This window comes from Callorhinchus milii, unplaced genomic scaffold (genome assembly GCF_018977255.1).
Source record: "Callorhinchus milii isolate IMCB2004 unplaced genomic scaffold, IMCB_Cmil_1.0 Scaffold6, whole genome shotgun sequence".
Taxonomy (NCBI): Eukaryota; Metazoa; Chordata; class Chondrichthyes; order Chimaeriformes; family Callorhinchidae; genus Callorhinchus; species Callorhinchus milii.
In genome coordinates this window covers 131,323-151,799 of record NW_024704747.1, presented here as the reverse complement: position 1 = coordinate 151,799, position 20,477 = coordinate 131,323, and the positions used below count along the sequence as shown (strand labels likewise).

General features: G+C 51.1%; 1 protein-coding gene across 1 annotated transcript in view; it reads left to right on the top strand.

Annotated features, from left to right (window-relative positions):
- The first annotated feature begins 2,152 nt into the window (after positions 1-2,152).
- LOC103190408 (tensin-like) overlaps positions 2,153-20,477 on the top strand; it is a 78,180-nt gene continuing 59,855 nt past the window's right edge. The window contains 3 exon segments of the mRNA XM_007911169.2: positions 2,153-2,192; positions 6,121-6,235; positions 7,791-7,828. The gene's annotated coding sequence lies outside the window, so the exon portion shown is untranslated.

Here is a 20,477-nt window from a genome sequence, read left to right as displayed (position 1 = left end):
TCTGAATCCTTAATTAAAACCGGCACATGTCTCACAGAGAGTCTCGGGAAGGTTATTAGTGTGTGAGTCTCACTTCTCCAGCTATTCGTCTGTTTTGCATGTTGGCAGCTTTATGAGTTCAGCCACAGTCCTGCCTCTGACACCCTGGCATACCCCCCACCCCCCTCACTGTAACACTGCCCCCCACCCCCCTCACTGTAACACTGCCCCCCACCCCCCACACCCCTCACTGTAACACAGACATACAATATGCCCCTTAACACTCCCCCCCACACCCCTCACTGTAACACTGCCCCCCACCCCCACTGTAACACAGACATACAATATACCCCTTAACACTGCCCCCCACACCCCTCACTGTAACACTGCCCCCCACCCCCCACACCCCTCACTGTAACACTGCCCCCACCCCCACACCCCTCACTGTAACACTGCCCCCTACCCCCCACACCCCTCACTGTAACACTGCCCCCCACCCCCCACACCCCTCACTGTAACACAGACATACAATATACCCCTTAACATTGCCCCCCACACCCCTCACTGTAACATAAACACAGAATACACCCCTCACTGTAGCACTGCCCCCCCCCACCCCTCACTGTAGCACTGCCCCCCCCCCACACCCCTCACTGTAACACTGCCCCCCACCCCACAACTCTCACTGTGACACTGCCCCCCCACCCCCCACACCCCTCACTGTAACATAGACAGAATACACCCCTCACTGTAACACTGCCCCACCCCCCCCCCCCCACACCTCTCACTGTGGCACTGCCCCCCCACACACCCTCATTGTGACACTGACCCCCCACCCTCACAAACTGCCTGACTGGCTCATTCTCAACCACTCTTCAGGCTTAGGCCACACTCCCTCTCATTTCAGGGGTCAGGAAGGTGTGGGTGTGAGTCACTATGTCAGTACTGGGGGAATGCTGCAATGTCAGCGGTGTCGTCATTTGGATGAGATGTTAAAGATCCCACAGCACTTTTGGAAAAGAGGGGTCCTCAGCGCTCCAGAACACTGCACAGCCAGGCTGCTCATCAGCAGGACTCGGGGGGTTAAACTGCTGGGGGTAGGAATTCTTCCCACTCAGCTCCTGGTTAACCTGCAAGCCAAGGCCCTAGGTTGGGTGGTCCTAGCTGGACAAGTACTGTAAAGCTTGCCAGATAGTGCTCTCAATGCTATGCAGATTTAACTGGTTAGACCCCAGCAGTCACCCCAACGTACACTCTGGGTTTGGGTGAGCAGTGTGTGTCCCTCGGAATACAGTGTCTGTTCCATTCCAGACCCAAAGAAATCTCCAAATGTAGATGGTGCACATGGAACTCTGGTTTGAATACTCTTAAACACAGTGATGGGTTTCCACATGTGTCAGGTGGCCGATTACCAACCAAATGAGTGTGAATGTGTGAGGGGAAGTGAGTGCGGGAGTGCGGGAGTGCGAGAATGTGAGAGTGTAAGAGTGCGAGTGTGTTGAGCAGTACCTTTGGGGCTGACTGTCAGCTTCTCTTGGGCTGCCTCTGCTCACAAGGTATAAAGACCTCTTTGTGACTGTGGTTGGGGAATGGCGTCCCTGCTTCTCCACCATTTCCTTGGGGGAGGTGGAGGGGGTAATTTGTGGCTCTGGTTTTGATTCCCCTGTAGGTGTGTAGGTGTGGTGCTCCCCAATGCTTGGAGCTGAGCTGGAAACTGCAGCATGAAATGGCATCATTGAGAACTGTAAAGGATTTTTTATTTTCTTCCCTCTTACGGCTCACGGCTCCGGCTCGTCAGTCTGGGGCTGTCTGTTGTTAAAGCAAAACGTGGGTCTCGAAGGAAATCCCGGTGGACTTACTGGGTTCAGTGGGTAAAGCGGTTTAGAGGCTGAGGAGGGGGAGTGGCTTCCCAACCAGGGGGAGTCTCACAAGCATTTAGCAGTTTGTAGTGAATGTCCCGCTCCGGAGGGACAGATCTGACCAGCGAAGAGGGAGAGCGAGAGAGAGAGAGAGAGAGAGAGGCAGGGGAAATAAAAGAGGGAAAATGTCTGTGTCTCTCTGCTGTGCTTAGCTCGGAGTCGTGCCTTCACCCTCACTTTCCCATCTCCCAGCATTGCTCTCCGGGCACTAAGATGCCGTCTATCACATTGGGTCTCCCAAAGGGCTGTGCTGGCCGAGGAGCTCGATGGATCTGTGTTAGCTGCGTCCTGTGGGTAAGAGTTGTTCACCTTCCCACTTCCATCACTCACAATTTCTCTGTCTGTCTCTCTCCCTCTGTCTGTCTGTCTCTTTCTCTCTCCCTCTATCTGTCTTCGCATATTCTCTTTCTCTGGCTCTGTCACTCTGACTATCTATCTGTCTCTCTTGCTATGCATTTTCTCTGTATCTACCTCTCACTTTCTCTCTGTCTGTCTCTCTTGCTATCTCTAATGTCTGTCTGTCAGTCTGTTTGTCTTTCTCTCTTGTTCTTGTCTGCATTTGCCTCTCACTTTCTCTATGTCTGTTACTCTATTTGTGTATATCTCTGTCCGTGTCTCTCTCTCGGCCACGCTGTCCTCTCTGTACCTGATTCTCTGTCTAGAGTGGCCTGTCAGCCATGTGAGAGAGTCGCGGGTGTGTAGTGTGTGTGTGCGTGCGGGTGTATTGTGTGTGAGTGTGTGAGTGCGCGGGCGTGTGCGCGTGTGGGCGGGCGTGGACAAGCGCGGGCCGGGGTACAGTGTGCATGGGTGTATAGTGTGTGTGTGTGCGTGGGTGTAAACTGTGTGTGTGGGTGTATAGTGTGTGTGTGTGCGCGTGGGCGTATAGTGTGTGTGCGCGAGTGTATAGTGTGTGTGAGTATTGTCTGTACATGTGATTGTATGGACACAAAGGTATATTGTGTGCGTGCGGGTGAATTATATGTGTAGTGTATGTATGCGTGTCCATGTAGTATGTGTATATTGTGTGTTTGTGTGTGTGCATATAGTGTGCGTACATTCTGTGTGTGTGTATGTACTGTGTGTATATTGTGTTTGTGTGTGCATATAGTGTGCATGTATTGTGTGTGTGTATGTAGTGTGTGTGTATTCGGTCTGTGTGCGTGTGTACTGTGTGTATATTATGTGTTTGTGTGTGCACGCTGTAGTATGTGTATTATGTGTTTGTGTGTCACACTGTAGTGTGTGTGTATTATGTGTTTGTGGGTCACGCTGTAGTGTGTGTATTATGTGTTTGTGTGTGCAAAGCGCTTCACAGGAAATACTGTAAAACGCATTGACTGTGTATTTGTGGGACACAAAGCAAGGCAGCCGACTGCACACTGCACTGCTCCACAAACAGCCGTGGCGTGAGTGACCAATTTTTATTCGGGGGATTGTTGGCCACCGCGGGAAGAGGATCTCTTACGTCTACCTGAATAGACAGGTGGGAACTCGTCTCAGCCGAAGGACGGCACTTCCGACAATGCATCTCCCCACCCAACACTGCATTGGAGTGTCAGCTTGGACTGTGTGATTCCAAGTTCCAACATAGGGCTCGAACCCACAACCGTCTGACTCAGGCGGGGGAGAGAGTGAGCCAGGCTGACACCCACGGGTGTGTATGTATATTGTCCACTGCTCAACTCTGGCATCAAGTTCAATCCCCAACTTTCCTTTCTGCTTCGTATCCAACTCAGACCAAGACTGCTTTCCTTCACCTCCACAACATCACCTGGCTCCACCCTGTCTCAACTAAATACTTATTCACACCTATTTTTCCTCCCACTTAGACTTTTCTAATGTACTCCTTGCTGGTCTGCTTCGCTCTACCATTCCTAAGCTCCAACTCAACCACCCACATCGTCACCCACACCAAACACCAAATGCCCATTAACTAGGTCTTGCCTAACTCTGTTGACTCACTATCTTTCAGCTAATCGATTTCAGGGTCTTCACCCTCACCCAAATCCTTCCACGCCCTGGCACCTCCTATCTCTCTGATTTTCTAATCTAGTCCTCCATTTGTCCCCCCACCACCCCCCCTGCTCATCTATCACAGTTTTCCTGCCCTCTCTGAGCCACCACCGGTCTATATGTCTTCAAATCCATCCTCAAAACCGACCTATTCGGCCAACTCTCCCTTCTCCCTTACCTTCTCCCTTACTCAGTGCCCAACCCCATCCTTGTAAAGTGCTCTGATACGCTATCCTGCTATATAAATGCAAGTAGTTAACGATGCGTGTATTTTCCTGTGTGTGTGTATTGTGTGCATATTTTCCTGTGTGTGTGTATTTTCCTGTGTGTGTGTATTGTGTGCATATTTTCCTGTGTGTGTGTGTATTTTCCTGTGTGTGTGTGTATTTTCCTCTGCGCGTGTGCATTGAGTGTGGGCATTGTATTGTGCATATTTTGTATGGTGTGTATGTATTTTGTTTTATGTTGTGTGTTCATGTATTGTGAGTGTGTGGGAGTAAGTATGTGACGCATGCCTTATTTTATAGCATTTCTCTTGCTAATGCTCACAAATTAGAGTGGCATCAATCTTGCGATGAGAGGCTTAAACACCGAGGCTGTTTTCATTAGAACAGAGAAGGCAAGACAATTCTGAAAGGTTTTGAGAGGATAAATAGTGAAAGATTATTCTGTTGGTTAGTGAATTAGTAACAAAGGGCATCACTGGGTGGGCTTAGAAGAAATGTTATCGCAAAGAGAGTTATTAGATCGTGAAATGTTTTGCCACAATAGGCTGTGAAGGCAGAGACCAGAACAACAATTGGAATTAAAAGGAAATTGGATAAATACTTGAAAAGAAACAATATAAAAGGGCGCGTGGCAAAAGCAGGGGCGTGGGATTAGAGGAGAGAGCTCCAGTAAATGGGAAATCCAGTACAGAACAAACGTAATGTGATTCTCAGTAAGATTGGGGCCACCCTAGTGCTCCAGGACGTGTGTGTGTGTGGGGGGGGGGAGGGGAGGGGCGAGGAGGAAGGGTCAGATTTCTCTTCAGATCCAAACTTGAAGTACTAACTGGGACCAGGTAATGGTAATCTAACCACTATGGTTCTTTCTCTTTCCTGTCCCATTGCCGAGTGTGTAAATGGTTAACTCATGTGCAGTGTAGTTTCTGCCCCCCACAAACTGAGTGAGATTTGAGTTGGCAACACATTCAGTGACTCAATTATAACCTCTCATCTGGGAACGAACCTTCCAGGAGGTCAACTCAGCAATTCAACAAAATAACAGAAAAACCGCTTCCGCCCTCGCTATTGTGTCTAACAATAATCTGTGCATTACATGTGGACTCTTCCACGTTGGCAAGATGGCTTAACTCGCTTCGTCGGAGTCACTGTAAAGTGGAGGGACTGTGCATTTTGTAGGTGAAGCCAATTTGCACACAGCGATGTCCCACAAAGCAGCCACAAAGTGAATGAGTAATTTTGTCCGTGGCTTTGTCAGACAGGAGGTGGGAAGATTAAATACAGTGAAGGAGTCAGATTGACACCCTGTGTACATGAAACCCCGGCCGACCAACGGGAGCCTGAGCCAGCCCAACAGGGCTGCGTGCGGGAGAAGGGGCAGCTTTGGGGAACGTGTGCTCGTAGGCGGATTAAGACTTCATCGTGTTTGTGCAGTGATGGTGGGCGCTGGGGCTGGGGAGCAACTCTCTGCTGATACTCTTGATTTATTTGTTTTCTGAGCCAGAGTCGACAGGGCAGCGAGTGTGTGAGAGAGAGAGAGAGAGAGAGAGGGGCCCGAGCAAGGCTGGGCTGAGCAGGACTCGCAATATCTGTACGAGGCTTCAAGTCACGTAGCACATGTGGGGGGGGGGGCTGCCGGCTGGTCCCAATCAGAGGGGCATTCACACCAACCCTGCGGCGGACTGAGGCCACATGTTGCCCTGGCTGACAGCCGTGACTCAGCACAGAGTGTGGGGCCGGAGCCTGGGAACTAACCCAGACCGACACCCAGGACCACATCTCAGGCACTGACCCTACAGATTATATGTGGCCGATGTGCAGTCAACATTCTGGTGCCGTGCTAACCATGTGCTAACCATGTGCTAACCGTGTGCTGACGGTGTGCTGGCTGTGTGATGATCGTGTACTAACCGTGTGCTCACCACACGTGGCTCACGTGCTAACCATGTGCTGATGATGTGCTAACTCTTGTGTTTTCTCTGCAGCCAGAAGATGCTGAAGCCACGAACAGCCACACATTCAAAGCCAAGGCTGCGAGGCAAGCAGAGCCTTGCCCTGTTTGTCATGAGAACGAGAGCACAAATGGGACAGCCTGTGATGGTGAGAGCGCGTGACTGTGTGTGTGACAGAGTGTGACTGTGTGTGTGATGGAGTGTGACTGTATGTGTGTCTGTGTGGGGTGGAGTGTGACTGTGTGTGTGTCCTCGCCCCGACTCCTACACCAGGGAGGGGGGGTCTTCAGACGGTGTTCAGGAGTAGGGGAGCCTGGGCTGGTTTCCCCCCACCTCCCCAGCCCTCCCCTCCCCCTCCCCAGCCCTCCCCCTCCCCAGCCCCTGGGCTGTGAGGCTCCTCTGGTATTGCCTGATATCAGTTGGTTACAGACTCCTCACTCCGCAGAGGTCCTCACCAGAGGGTGCAGTGCGCTACTGCTCTCTGGTGGACATCGTCTGTCATGTCCGGAGGAAACATAATGGTGAGAGTGAGTGAGTGAGTGAGTGAGTGGGTGGGAGTGAGTGAGTGAGTGCCCAGTGAGTGGCTCTCATGGCCTCCCCCACAACACCACTCAGCTTCAAAAGTCATCGCTGTTTTGCACTTTTCCAAAAAGACCGGAGGAGCGCAGATTTTCTGTCCAAATCGGTTGAGTTTAGACGCTCAAATGTCATATCCTGAGTCTGAGTGTGAGTGTGTGTATATGTGTGTGTGTGTATATATGCGTGGGTGTATGTGTGTGTGTATATGTGTGTGTATGTGTATGTGTGTGTGTGTGGGAGGGGTGGTATGACATTGGAAATGTGAAATTGGATATATTTATACATCACCTTTCACGTGAATAAAACTAGTCTCCCTGACTGTGACTGCGCGGAGGAGCTGTGTGTACACAGTGAGGGTCTCTCGCTGTGTGACTGCGTGGGGTCACTGTGTGTACACAGAGTGAGGGTCACTCGCTGTGTAGCTTTGCAACATTCCCAGTGTGTGTGAGGAGTGAATGTTCCTGTGACCTCACTCACCGTGTGATTGCTGTGGGTACGCAGGTTCCTGAGCTCCTTCACACCTCAAAATCCAATTCACACTGAAGATCCACGGAGAGCATCAGACTGGCTCAGCCGTGTGCACCGTGTCCCCCCGGGGGGAACTCTGAGCTCACAGTCTCGGCTGAGAATCCAACACCACATTGCAGAAGCGACAGAGGAGATGGTGTCAGGGACCTCTCTGTTCAGGTGGACGTTGAAGATTTCACGAGGCTATTGTAAAAGAGAAAAGGGAGTTTCTCTCTCCCGGTGTCCTGGCCAACTATCCCCCAGATCAATCACGCACTCACCTAATGGCAGTTTGTGTGTCCAAAATATTTTTTGCATTGGCCCACAAAACACACAGTCACTACACTTAAGCGTTTTGAGATGTTTTATAAACCAAATAGATCAAATACCAGGATTATTATTATTATTGTTCATTTTCTGCCCTGGGTGAAACTAAGTGGTTGTGTTTTGGCACACGTATGGGATATTTGTGTGTATATGAATGTGTGTGTATGTGTGACTGTTCATGTGCTCCTTCACTATTGAGCACTTTTGCTTTGATTAACTTATTCCTGTGGAATTGTGGTTGGTTTCTAATGCTCAGTCTCTCTCTCTCTCGCTCTCTGTCTCGTTGACAGTGTGCAGGTTAACGTGCCACAGGGAGTATGAGCGAAAGGTAAGAAGATGCTTATATTTTATAATCCTGTTTTCCTGTGAATAATCCAGTGGTCCTGCAATCAAAGAGGGGTGGGTGTGAGCTGAGTGAGGGTGAGAGACCTGGAATGGGAGAGTGGGGGGGGTGGGGGGGAGAGATTAGTTAGATGGGGAGCTGGGTGGGGGCGCCAGTTAGATGGGGAGCTGGGGGGTGGGGGCGACAGTTAGAGGGAGAGCTGGTTGGGGGGACAGTTAGATGGGGAGCTGGGGGATGGGGGCGACAGTTAGATGGGGAGCTGGGGGGGGGAACAGTTAGAAGGAGAGCTGGGGTGGGGAACAGTTGGATGGGGAGCTGGGTGGTGGTGACAGTTAGAGGGAGAGCTGGGTGGGGGGACAGTTAGATGAGGAGCTGGGGGGGGTGACAGTCAGATGGAAAGCTGGGGGGTGGGGGGCGACAGTTAGATGGGGAGCTGGGGGGTGGGGGGCGACAGATGGGGAGCTGGGGTGGGGGAACAGTTGGATGGGGAGCTGGGGGTGGGGGGGCGACAGTTAGATGGGGAGCTGGGGGTGGGGGGAACAGTTAGAAGGAGAGCTGGGGGTGGGGGAACAGTTGGATGGGGAGCTGGGGGTGGGGGTGACAGTTAGAAGGAGAGCTGGGGGGTGGTGGGGGTGACAATCAGATGGGGAGCTGGGGGTGGGGGGAACAGTTAGAAGGAGAGCTGGGGGGGGGGGGGCGACAGTTAGATGGGGAGCTGGGGGTAGGGGGAACAGTTGGATGGGGAGCTGGGGGTGGGGGTGACAGTTAGAAGGAGAGCTGGGGGGTGGGGGACAGTTAGATGGGCGGCTGGGGGGGGACAGTTAGGTGGGGAGCTGGAACAGGAATGATCTAGGAGTTGTTTTGCCAGCAGTCTGACTGTTGGAGAGGTGAGGGGTGGAGGGACCTCTTGCCTGGCTGAGGTTCCCTGTAACACGCAGTTACGTCTCGGTGGAGCTTTAAAAACCGCACAAGAATGTTGATGTTGAAGATTGTGACTGAGATGGGATTCCAGAAGAAAGAATGTTGTATTTTTTTCAGTGTTTTTGTTGCCGTGTCTTAGCTGTTGCAGAAATATTTGTAGATGTTTGTGATGTCTCAGCCTGGCTAGTCTGCTCACGCTCTGGCCTTGGACTCAGGAGGTTGTGTGTTGATTCTCCACGTCAGGGACTTTGAGCTCACAGTCCAGGCTGACACTGCAGCCCAGCACTGGAGACTCTGCTCCATTGTAGGAGGTGCCATCCTTCGAATGAGACGTTAAACCGAGTTGTCTGTGTCTGTTCAGGCAAACATTAAAGACCCCAAGAGGTATTTGAAAATGGAAGGGAGTTTCTCTCTCCCAGTGTCCTGTCGGGCAATCTCCGGATTAATGACTTGTTCACCTCACGGCTATTTGTAGGACATCGCTATGTGCAAATTGACTGCTGCGTTCACCAACAAATAGGCAGACACTACACTTGATAATAATTCCCTGTGAAACACTGAGAGAAATTCGACGGTATAATCACATGGATCAAACATAGGGTTGGTTATTATGATGATTGGGGGGGTGTGGGGTGGAGGTGATGGCAGTGGATTGGGATGGTGGGGGTGATTGGATTGGGGGGTGGGGGGGGTGACAGTGATTGGGGTGGGGGTGATGGCAGTGGATTGGAGGGGGTGATGGTTTGTGATTGAATAGTGGACAGAAAGCACTGTAGCTGTAATAATATTTATCCTTTGATTCAGCAGCTACCATATGAAACCATCTCAAAGCACTTCACAAGGAATTGCTGTCAGATGTAGTGACTGCAGATCTGTAGATAAACATGGCAAGCTCATGTGGAGAGTCTACCTGGCTTGAACTCCAAACCTCGACATGGAGCTTGCCCATGTTGACTTGTTTGACTCGCTGAGAGAGCGTGAAGTGTTCTGGCGGTCGGTAACAGGAAGGGTTAACCTGGGGAATCCAGCCAGACATCCTGAAGGAGGTGGAGTTCTTTTCTTAATCTGTCATCCAATTAATACTGCTCTGATTCGCTCTGCGCTGGGACGTGGAGCTCAGTGTTGATGGGCTGCAGACACCAGGAATGTACAGCTGCAGTCTGTTAGCACAGGCAGCGGGAGATCACTAAATATGGCAACTCCTGAGGTGACGGGTAGGTTACAAAGGTGCTGTGTGGCGTGTTCACAGTGTAGGTGCTGTAGCCACTCACTGCTCCCTGGTCACCCCTTCCCGCAGTTTATTTCCTGATTTTCCTGCTCGCTGCAAGGCTCTTTTCCCTGGTTTCAGACATCTCTCTCTCTCTCACTCGCTCTCTCTCACTCTTCAGTTTCTTTTATCTCTTACTCTCTCCTGGTCACTGTTTCTCAGTTTGTCCTCGTCTGCCTCTTTCTCTCTCTCTCTCTCTCTCTCTCTCTCCCCGAATCTGTGGGTCTGTGTGTCTCTCACTCTGGTTTACAGTCTTTTTCTCCTCCTCTCACTCTCTGTCTCCTAATCTCTCGCTCTTGTCTCTTTCCTCTATCTATTTCCTCTCCTCTCTCATTCTGTCTCTCTCACTCTCATTCTGATTTACATTTTCTCGTTCTCTCTTTGTTTAACTTCCTCTCCTCTTTCTCTCACTCTCTGTTTCATGTCACTCATTTTTTCACTCTTTTTCTCCACTCATTCTTCATTAACAAACTGTTCCTGCTCTGTGAGGAGCCTGAAGTATGAGAGAGAGGAGAGTGAGGAAGACAGAGAGAGGAGAGTGAAGAAGAGAGGAGAGTGAGGAAGAGAGGAGAGTGAGGAAGAGAGGAGAGTGAGGAAGAGAGGAGAGTGAAGAGAGAGAGAGGAGTGAAGAGAGAGAGGAGAGTGAAGAGAGAGCCGAATGAAGAAGAGAGAGAGTGAAGAAGAGAGAGGGGGTGAGAGTGAGGAAGGGAGAGAGGGGGGAGAGGAGAGTGAGGAAGGGAGAAGAGAGTGAGGGGGAGAGAGGGGGGGGAGAGGAGAGTGAGGAAGGGAGAAGAGAGTGAGGAGGAGAGAGAGTGAAGAGGAGGAGAGAGGGGAGTGAGGAAGAGAGAGACAACACTCACCACATCCCCGGAAAACCTTCCCGCCTTGGAAACCACCACACGTTCAGCAACCAACCCCCCAAGCAACCTGTCCCCCCACCCATACCACATCACACCCTCGTTCGGCAGCAACCCCCCCCCCCGGCCATAACTATTCTCCGACAACCCCCCCACCCCACTCCCCAACCCCACCTCAGCAACCACCATCACCTCTCTGGCAACCAGCAACCAACACCACCAACTCCCATGGCAACCACTACCTCTCAGCAACCATCATCCCCACTGCAATCTTCATTCACTCCCCCCCACAACCTGCATCCCCCAGAACGACCATCACCTTCCTCTTCAGCCGCTGTCACTCAATCATTGGGCCGTTAGTCAATTGTGAGTTGTTTTTCCAAACTCCCACCTGTGCCCTGGGTCCGAAGAGGTATTGGAAGGGAGTTTCTCTCTCTCTCACGGTGTCCTTACTGGTCAACAAGTCCCCATGACCTGTAACATGTTTCAAGACATTTTGATATTATAGGCACTAACTGCAGAAGAAGCTGGTGTTGTGCAGGACACGAAGCTAAAGTGGCCTTTGCGACAGCACTTCCTGTGTACATGTTCCGGCGCCTGTGCTAAAAAATGGCCGACTTCCAGGTCATCTGGTCACCAATGAGATCACTTCCTGCATTACTGTACATCCATACTTTGCGCAGGTGCTCCCTGCAAATCTGGTTTCTGCTCAACCCGCAGGAAATCACATCGGTGGCAAAGCCGTGGGGTGGGGCAATGAGAGAGCGCGAGAGTAACGGGGAGATGGTCGAGAGGAGATCACTTTGTTGTGGAAACTTCTGGCACTTTATGACTATGTGGTGTATAATTATTGAGCTGGTGGAGGGAGCTCAGGGAAAGAATATTTTGCAGATGTTGCTCAAGTCCAGGGGTCAGATGACGTGGGGAGGTTCGGAGGCAGCTGAGAGAGAGGCAGGAATATTTCTCAAGCGACACTGATTTTAGGCATCAGTTTGCAGAGAGAACAATCACGAGGAAATTGAGGCTGAAGTGAGTGATTGTGTCCTGATTACCACATCGGGTTCAACAACACTGCAGCTTCCGTGTGCTGAATGGTCTCCTTAGAACTGAGCTGCAAACCCATCAAGTATCTCAGTGCAATGAGTGGGGACTGGCTGCAGACCGTCTCTCATTCTTTCTCTTACCGTCTCCCTCTCCGTTGCCCCATCTCTCTCTCCGACCCCCCCTTTTTAGTTTTCCTCACTCCTTCTTTCTCTTTTCCTCCCTCTTTCCCTCCTTCTCTCCTCTCTCTCTTGCTCTCTCCCTCCCTTATCTCTGTCTCTCTCTCTCTTTCTCCTTCCTTTCTTCTCTTCCTTCCTCTCTCCCAAGTAGTCTCTCTTTCTCTTGCTCTCTCTCTCTCTCTCCTTCCTTTCCTCTCTCCCTCCCTCTCTCTCTCCCAAGCTCTCTCTCTCTCTCTTGCTCTCTTCCTCCCTTGCTCACTTTGCTCTGAATTGTAAATCCAGCCGCAAAACAAAGCTGTTTCTCCCCGAGTGTGTTTGTTCTGGTGCTTTGGGAATGTTATTTCTGTGTGTCAGACTGGCCTTGAACCTCCCCTCTGATGACACAGGTTGGGAGCTGATCTGCTGATTACCTCTTTACATAACTCAGGTTCGGAGCTGGAGGCTCCAGATAAGCTCAGCAGCAGCTCCCTCCCACCCCAGGCCCTACCCATCCCTCTCACCACACTTTCGAACCTGTCTCCCCCTCCTCTTTCACCGCCACCATAATCCGCATGAAACCCACCACCTGCTCCCACGACCCCATCCCTACCCCTCTCCTTACCTCCAGCTCCATCTCCCTGCCCCTCTACTCACAGACAGCATAACCTCTCCCTGTCCACTGGTACTGTTCCCACCGCAGTAAAATCAGTCGTCATCACTCCTATCCTTAAAAATCCCTCCCTGGACCCATCTCTACTCCCAAAATACTGTCCCATCTCCAACCTCCCTTTCCTCTCCAAGGTCCTGGAACGTGTTGTTGCTTCCCAGGTTCACTCCTTCCTCTCCCGACACTCCCTTCACGAACCCCTCCAATCGGGTTTCCGTGCCGCCCACAGCACAGAAACAGCCCTGGTCAAAGTGACAAATGACATTCTGTCCATCTGTGACCAGGGCTCCCTCTGCCTCCTCCTCCTCCTTGACCTCCTTACTGCCTTCGACATTGTTGACCTCACCCCCCTCCTCTCATCTCAACCTTCACGGTGCTGTCCTTGACTGGTTCAAGTCGTACCTCTCACACCTACTGCCTTCATCTGCACAAACGGCTTCTCCTCCAGCCCCCGCACCGTCTCGTGCGGAGTTCCTCAGGGCTCTGTCCTTGTTCCCCTCTTCAATAGCTATATGCTCCCTCTTGGTGACATCATCTGCAGACATGGGGTCAACTCCCACATGTATGCGGATGACACCCAACTCTACCTCTCTGCCTCCACCCTTGACTCCAGGACCACTGCTGTCTTGACAGATTGTCTGTCAGACATCAAGTCCTGGATGAGAGCGAACTTTCTTCAGTCACTTTCTAACTTTCTTCCTTCACACCTCAGGCGCTGACAGCATCACCATCCATGGTTGCACACTCCCCCTCACTGAGCCAGTCTGGAACCTTGGCGTCTTGTTTGATCCTCAACTGTCCTTTCTACCCCACATCTGTGCCATGACCCGCTCTGCCTTCCCCACCTCCGCAACATCGCCCAACTCCAACACTGTCTCACTCCGCAGCCCCTGAGACCCTAATACACGCCTTCATTATATTGAGGATTGACTGTGCAAACTCCCTGCTTGTTGGCCTCCCCAACTCCTCCCTCCATCGGCTGCAGATCATCCAGAACTAACTCTGCAGCCCGTGTCCTCTCCTGCACCAGACTCCGCGACCCTATCACCCCCGTCCTCGCCCGACCCACTGGCTTCCCATCACACAGAGGATACAGTTCAAGATCCTGGTCCTCACCTTCAAAGCCCTCCATGGCCTCGCTCCCCGCTCTGGCACCTCCTAACCCCCTACCATCCTCCCCGCTCCCTCCGCTCAGCGGGCTTCTGCCTGCTTTACGTCCCCCGCCTCGCCCATCACACCATTGGTGGGCGGGCCTTCAGCCACTCTACCCCCACCCTCTGGATCTCTATCCAGCGGTCCCTCCACCTCGCCCCCTCCTTCCCTCCTTCAAGACCTATCTCAAGACCCTCCTCTTCGACCGTGCTTTCGAACAACCTGCTCCCCCCCCTGCCCTCCACCCTCCCTGATCCTGAACCCCAGCTCGGGTCCGAAACACTGACTGTCCAGCGTCTTGGGACATCCTCTCGACGTGAAAGGCGCTTTACAAATATAATTTTGTTGTTGTTGTTGCCTGGCACTGACTGCCAGTGCGATGCTGAGCGGGAGGGTGAGTGGGGGTTAGGGGGAGAGCGCCTTTTATGTTGCAAGGAAGTGCCAAATCACTTAACAGTACTGTCTGTGTACCTGAGGGAAGGTGAGGAGGTGAAAGAAACTGAAGGCTTGGTCACAGAGGTAGGTTTGAAAAGGACTTTGAAGGCGGTGAGGGAGATGAGCAGGGTTGGGATAGAGCATGGCCGAGGAAGGGTTAATGTTATAGAAAAGGAGCTTCGCGGTGCGGGGGCCGGTGGGCAGGTCGAGCAAGATTAGCGTTTAAGAGAAGAGAGGTATTCGGGGAAAGTAAGAAATTGACAGAGGGAAAACACAGCAGATCACCACAGGTCACGTCAACAACCACTCGCATCACATGCCAGCCTCACGCCAGCTTCCTGCTTGCACCGCTCTGGGCAACTTCATGGGGGGGTGGAGGGTGGAGTGGGGGGGGGGGGTGGGGGGGAGAGTGAGGTTGATGTTTGGGAATTTATTTGTAGCCTGGAGGTGAGAACAACCCCCCAACCCTCTCCGTCACAGTAACCCATAGCTCCTGTATGTGTTACAGAGAATAGCAGACTGTGTGTGTTATAATAATACTCCTGGCATTTGACACAGCGCCTCATCACGTTGTTGAGACGTCTTAAAGCGCCTCACAGGATACACTGTAAAGTGTAGTGACTGTATATTTTGTGGGTGAAAGCGGCAGCCAATTGCGCACTGCAGCGTCCCCACAAACAGCCGTGGATTGAGTGACGAAATTATATATTTTTTAAAGTTTTTTTTAAGGGATTAAACCCCCAGAAAAGTGATCCGCTAATCGATGAACAACCGTGTGTGAAGTAAGGAAACTTGCCCAACGATTCGCCCGGCCCGGGAATCAATCCCAGGTCCTCTCGCTTGTGAGGCGTGCACGCAAACCACCAGGCTACAGGACTCCACTGACAGAGACGAGCAGCCCCTGTGTGTGTTATAGAGACTAGCAGCCCCTGTGTGTGTTATAGAGACTAGCAGCCCCTGTGTGTGTTATAGAGACTAGCAGCCCCTGTGTGTGTTATAGAGACTAGCAGCCCCTGTGTGTGTTATAGAGACTAGCAGCCCCTGTGTGTGTTATAGAGACTACCAGCCCCTGTGCGGTACTGTGTTTTGTCTATACTTTTAAGTTTGTTTAATATTGTGTTCAATTTTCCATGGGCTTTGAGGCTATGAAGGGTTAAGTCCGGGGGCAGTTCTGGACACTGCGGCACTGGACCGGGAGAGAGAGCATTTGTTTTGAAACTGGATATCTGGTAATTATTAGCCTCCAATATAGAGCCGTGTGGGACATGTGCTGTTGCTGTTGTTGTTGTTGTTGTGTGGTGTACACAGCACTTCTGTCCAGTGAGAGTGTGCATCACAGTCACTGTCAGTGTCACAGTGAGTGGGAGGTGGGGGGGCAGTGTCACAGTGAGTGGGGGGTGGGGGGGGTGGTGGTGTCAGTGAGGGGGGGTCTTAGTGTGTGGCTGAGGGAGGGGGTGTTTTGGTTGGGAGTTTGGGTTCAGTGTGTATTTGGGAGGTGCTGTGGGTGTTTGTGGCAAAGTGATTGCCAAACCCGGTGTGTTGAGTGGTGGGATTCTCTCCCTCTCCCTCTCCCTGTGTTCCCCCCTCCCTTTCTCTCTCACTCTCACTGTCTCTCTGTCTTCACCACCCCCACCCCCCACCCCCACACTCGCCCCCCTTCTTTCTCTCCCTCCCTCGCTGGCTGTTAACTGCTGTGCACAGCTCCAGGGTTCTTGGCCGTGAGCACTGGAATGAATATATTTGATCCAAAAAAAATACAAATATGAGCAAAGTGGGCTGGCAGTCCGGTCCGTCAGCCAAACTGTTTGTTTCTTTTGTTTTATAGCGTGAGATGGTGAGTGGATTTTCCTTGAAAGGAAGTTTAATCTCAAGAGTAAGCTGGCACGGATGCCCAGCAACACTGAATCAGGAGCCAACTGGTGTTGGAGAGTGAGTGTGAGGGTGAGTGTGAAAGTGCGTCTGTGTGTGTGTGTGTGTGTGTGTGTGCGTGTGTGTCTGTGTGATTTACAGTTAAATTCAGTGGAATCTTTAATTTCCCCGTAATAGGGAGACAAGACCTCGGTTTAACATCTCATCCGAAGGATGGCACTTCCATTGTGTGTCGTCAGTCTGCGCAGTGGTTGTCCCTTGCGCTCCTGAGTCAGAAGGTTGTAGGTTCGATCTACACGTCAGGAGTTGGAATCACATAATCTAAGCAGATGCTCCAATGCAGTGCTGGGGGTGTGTGTGTGGCGTTGTCAGAGACGTTAAACCAAGGTCCCGTCCCCCTGCTCGGGTCCAGACCCAACTGTCCAGCGCCTTGGGACGTCCTCCCAATGTGAAAGGCGCTCTATAAATGCAATCTTGTTGTTGTTGTTGCCTGTTCAGGTGGATGTGAAAGATCCCATGGCACTATTCAAAAAGGAAAAAGGAGTTTCTCCCAGTGTTCTGGTCAACATTCCCCTAAATAATATTGGTTTCTCCCTCCATAAGTCATAATAATAATTTGGTAACTCAATCCATGACTGTTTATGGGACACTGCTGTGCGCAACTGGCAATCGCATTTCGCCCACAAAATCCACAATCAATCCACTTTACAGTATATCCTGTGAAGCCCTTTGAGATGTATCAACAATGGGATAAGGGGCTATATCAAATGGAAGTGTTGTTGTTATTACTATTGGACTGTCAGCCTAGACTGTGAGTTCAAAGTTCCAATGTGGGGCTTGAACCCACAACTTTCTGACCCAGAGGCGAGAGCGCTACCACTGACCCTGGCTGACATCTAATTGCTTACGTTTGTCCATGTCTGTCTATGCTGGTACTCGCTCCCCCATTGGAGCTCTCTGTTCTAACCACATTCCCAGTTCTATCACCTTTCCATTTTATATTGTTCCTCAAGTCTTTATCCAATGCTGATAAGGACTTATCTTTAACAGCCATTTATGGTGAGATGTTCCACATTTACACATGTATGTAAAAACATATCTCTAATCTCCCCTATTGCCTTTGCTGAGAATCCTCAGTTAATATCCACTTGTCACTGGTTCCCTGATCAATGGAGATAGCCTCTGATTACCCTCATCAAACTCATTCACACTTCTGAACGTATCTGTTACTTTCCCCCCCAACTTTCTCTCCTCCAGTGAGATTGTGGCAATCTTTGAGGCTGAGACGAGGCAGTTCCTGCTGCCTGGCCCACACCAGCACTCGGCTGGAGTTCATGGGAAATGAGAGCAGGGCTGCGTTCTGGGAATAGCTGGAGCAGTTTGGGAGTTGGCAGCTGTTAATATTTAGGGCGAACACTGTTTGATTGGGGATTTGCTCCTGGACTGTCTCAGTGCCTTGTAAATGTCAAATTCTGTCTTGCTCTTTTGACTGGTGTGTGTGCCAGCATCCTCTCATCTCTTTCCCAAGTCTATCTCTGTCTGTGTCTCTCTTTCCTCTCCTGATTTTTTTCATCCCCCTTTCTCTTGCCCCTCTCTCTTCTCCTCCCCTCCTCTGCCACTTTCTCCTTCTCTCTCTCCATTGTTTTCCCCCTTTTGCTCTCCCACTCTCTCCACTTATTTCTTTCCTCCTTCTCTCCCTCCTTTCTCCAACTCTCCCTCCTTTTCCACTTTCTGTCTCACCCTTCCTCTCTCTTCTTTCTCTCTCTAAGTTGGGTCTCCTCAAAGCAGAACTAGCTTCACGGTGAAATGTTTAGCAGCAGAATATCAGAATTGAGGTAGTCCTTGTGACGGTCTCTGGTCCGGTTCCTGAGCCAGGCCAGTCCACAGTATTCCAGGGCACTGTCGATGACAGCGCATGTTGCCTGGCTCATCGGTAGGGCTTGGAGGCACAGACCAGTCACTGGGGGCAGGGAGTCATCCCATTCAGGTCCTGTTAGCCCTGCAAGCCAAAGCCCTAAAGGGTAGGGTTGTCCTAGCTGGGAAGCTTGTCATATAGTGTTCTCAGTGGCAAGTTATGCGGTTTGGCTGATTAAATAGTTTCCCCACTGTACGCTCTGGGATCCCCAAGCATAGTTCCCAATCCCGTTTCACACACTCTTCTTGTCTCTGTATATTCATTGTGTTGAAATGAAAAATTATTATTGCACATTCTCCAACTCGTGTAAGTGCCGTGCACCTGTGGAACGCTCAATCTGGTTTCGATAGTTTTAAGCACAGCACAGTTTTCACACATATCAGAGACCGAGCTGATCAAAAACATTTTCTCCCCAAACTCATTTTCTTCTAGGATCTATGATACTCTTCCTCAATCTTTCCTTCTTCCTACGCTCTACAGGACACCCTCCCTCTATCCTTCCTCCCTCGTTATCCCCCCATTCCTCCCTCCCACCCTTCCTCCCTCTATCCTCCCTCCCTCTTCCCCCTTTTCTCTCCCCCCCCATTTCTCCCTCCCTTCCTCCCTCTCCCCCTCTTGTCTCCCTCTCTCCCACCCTCCCTGCCACTATCCTCCCTCCCTTCTTTCTTCAGTCCTAGAGCTTTTAACCTCCACACTTGGCCTTGTGACCACAGTCCTGATTTATGTCCTCTCTCACTCCCCCCTCGCTGGGATGCTGTGTGCAGGGTCTTTGTGCTCTTTGCTCTCTATATTCTCAGTCACTGCTTGTTTGGAGTGCTCAGCAGTGACAATACTAATAATAATCCTTGCGTTTGCTATAGCGCCTTATGAGACCTCTTATTAGATGTCCTTGAGATGACTCAAACGCTTTGCAGGATTTTACTGTAAAATGCAGTGACTGTAAAGTGCTGATGTGCTGAGTGACTGACTCTATGATACATTCCTACCACATGTTACTCCTGCTCACAACACATTACATTTACACGACGTCTTTCACGTTGGGAGGACAGTCAGGGATTTGGACCCGAGCAGTTGGTTGGGATCAGGAGGGGTGGAGGACAGGGAGGGTGGAGGTAGGAGGGTGGCCAAAGGTGCAGTCGAAGTGGAGGGTCTTTGAGCTGTGCCTTGAAGGAGGCGAGGGAGGGAGCGAGGTAAAAGGACTGTGGGATGGAGTTCCAAAAGAAGAAGCAAGGCTGTGGAGGGTTCCCAGGTCTGAGTGGCCGGGTTAGGGGCTGCTGCCTGCTTACACACACACAGCCTTGCCCAGGCCAGACAGCAATTCTAATACCTGATAATTCCTGCATTTGATGCAACACCTTTTCAAGTCATCCAAACTTCTCAAAGTGCTTCACGGGGAATTGTAGGCAAATGAGGCAATCAATTTGCACACAGCAATGTCCCACTAACAGCCATATAGTGAATAAACAATTTATCTGAGGATTGTTGGCCAGGACTCTGGGAGAAACTCCCAGTGACTGAGCTTGTATATTCACACGGCACTGCCCTTCCTGTTCTGCTCATATTGTTCTCAAATTATTCAGTATGTGAGGGTGTGTATATGTAAGTGTGAGGGTTTGTGCGAGGGTGCGTGTATGTATACGACGGTGTGTGTGTGAGGGTGAGTGAGGATGTGTGTTTGTGGAGGGGTGTGTGTGTGTGAGTATGTATATATATATGCGTATATGGGTCTTACTTCCTCCCTTGCCTCCTTCAAGGCCGGTCTCAAGACCTTCCTCTTCGATCGTGCCTTCGGTCGCCCTCCCACCTCTCTGCCTTCCCTCTCCTCTCCCCCACCCCTCCCAATGCTCAGGTCCTGACCCCTGACTGTTCATCTTCCTGACGTGAAAGGCGCTCTATAAATGTAATTTTGTTGTTGTTGAGTGTATGTGTGTGAGGATGTGTTTGTGTGTGTGTATGAGTATGTATGTGTGTGAGGATGTGTGTGCGTGGAAGGGTGTTTGTGTATATGAGTGTTTGTGTGTGTGAGGATGTGTGCGTGTGTGTGTGTATGTGTGGAGGGGTGTTTGTGTATATGAGTATATGTGTGTGTGAGGATGTGTGTGTGGGTGGAAGGGTGTGAGGATGTGTGTGGGGGTGTGTATGTGTGTGTGCGTGAGTGTGTGTGTGTGTGGGGGGGGGTGTAATGCCAGTGTTTTTATTCAGAGGCTCTTTATGTTCTGAGCGGAATGTGTGAACGCTTAACCTGCGTCCTGGGATTGCAGCCGGAATCTGAGGATGTGAGTCACACAGGCGGTACCCAGCGAGGGTCACTGGGGGAGGGGAGGGGAGAGAGAGCAATGGGAACTGCACAGA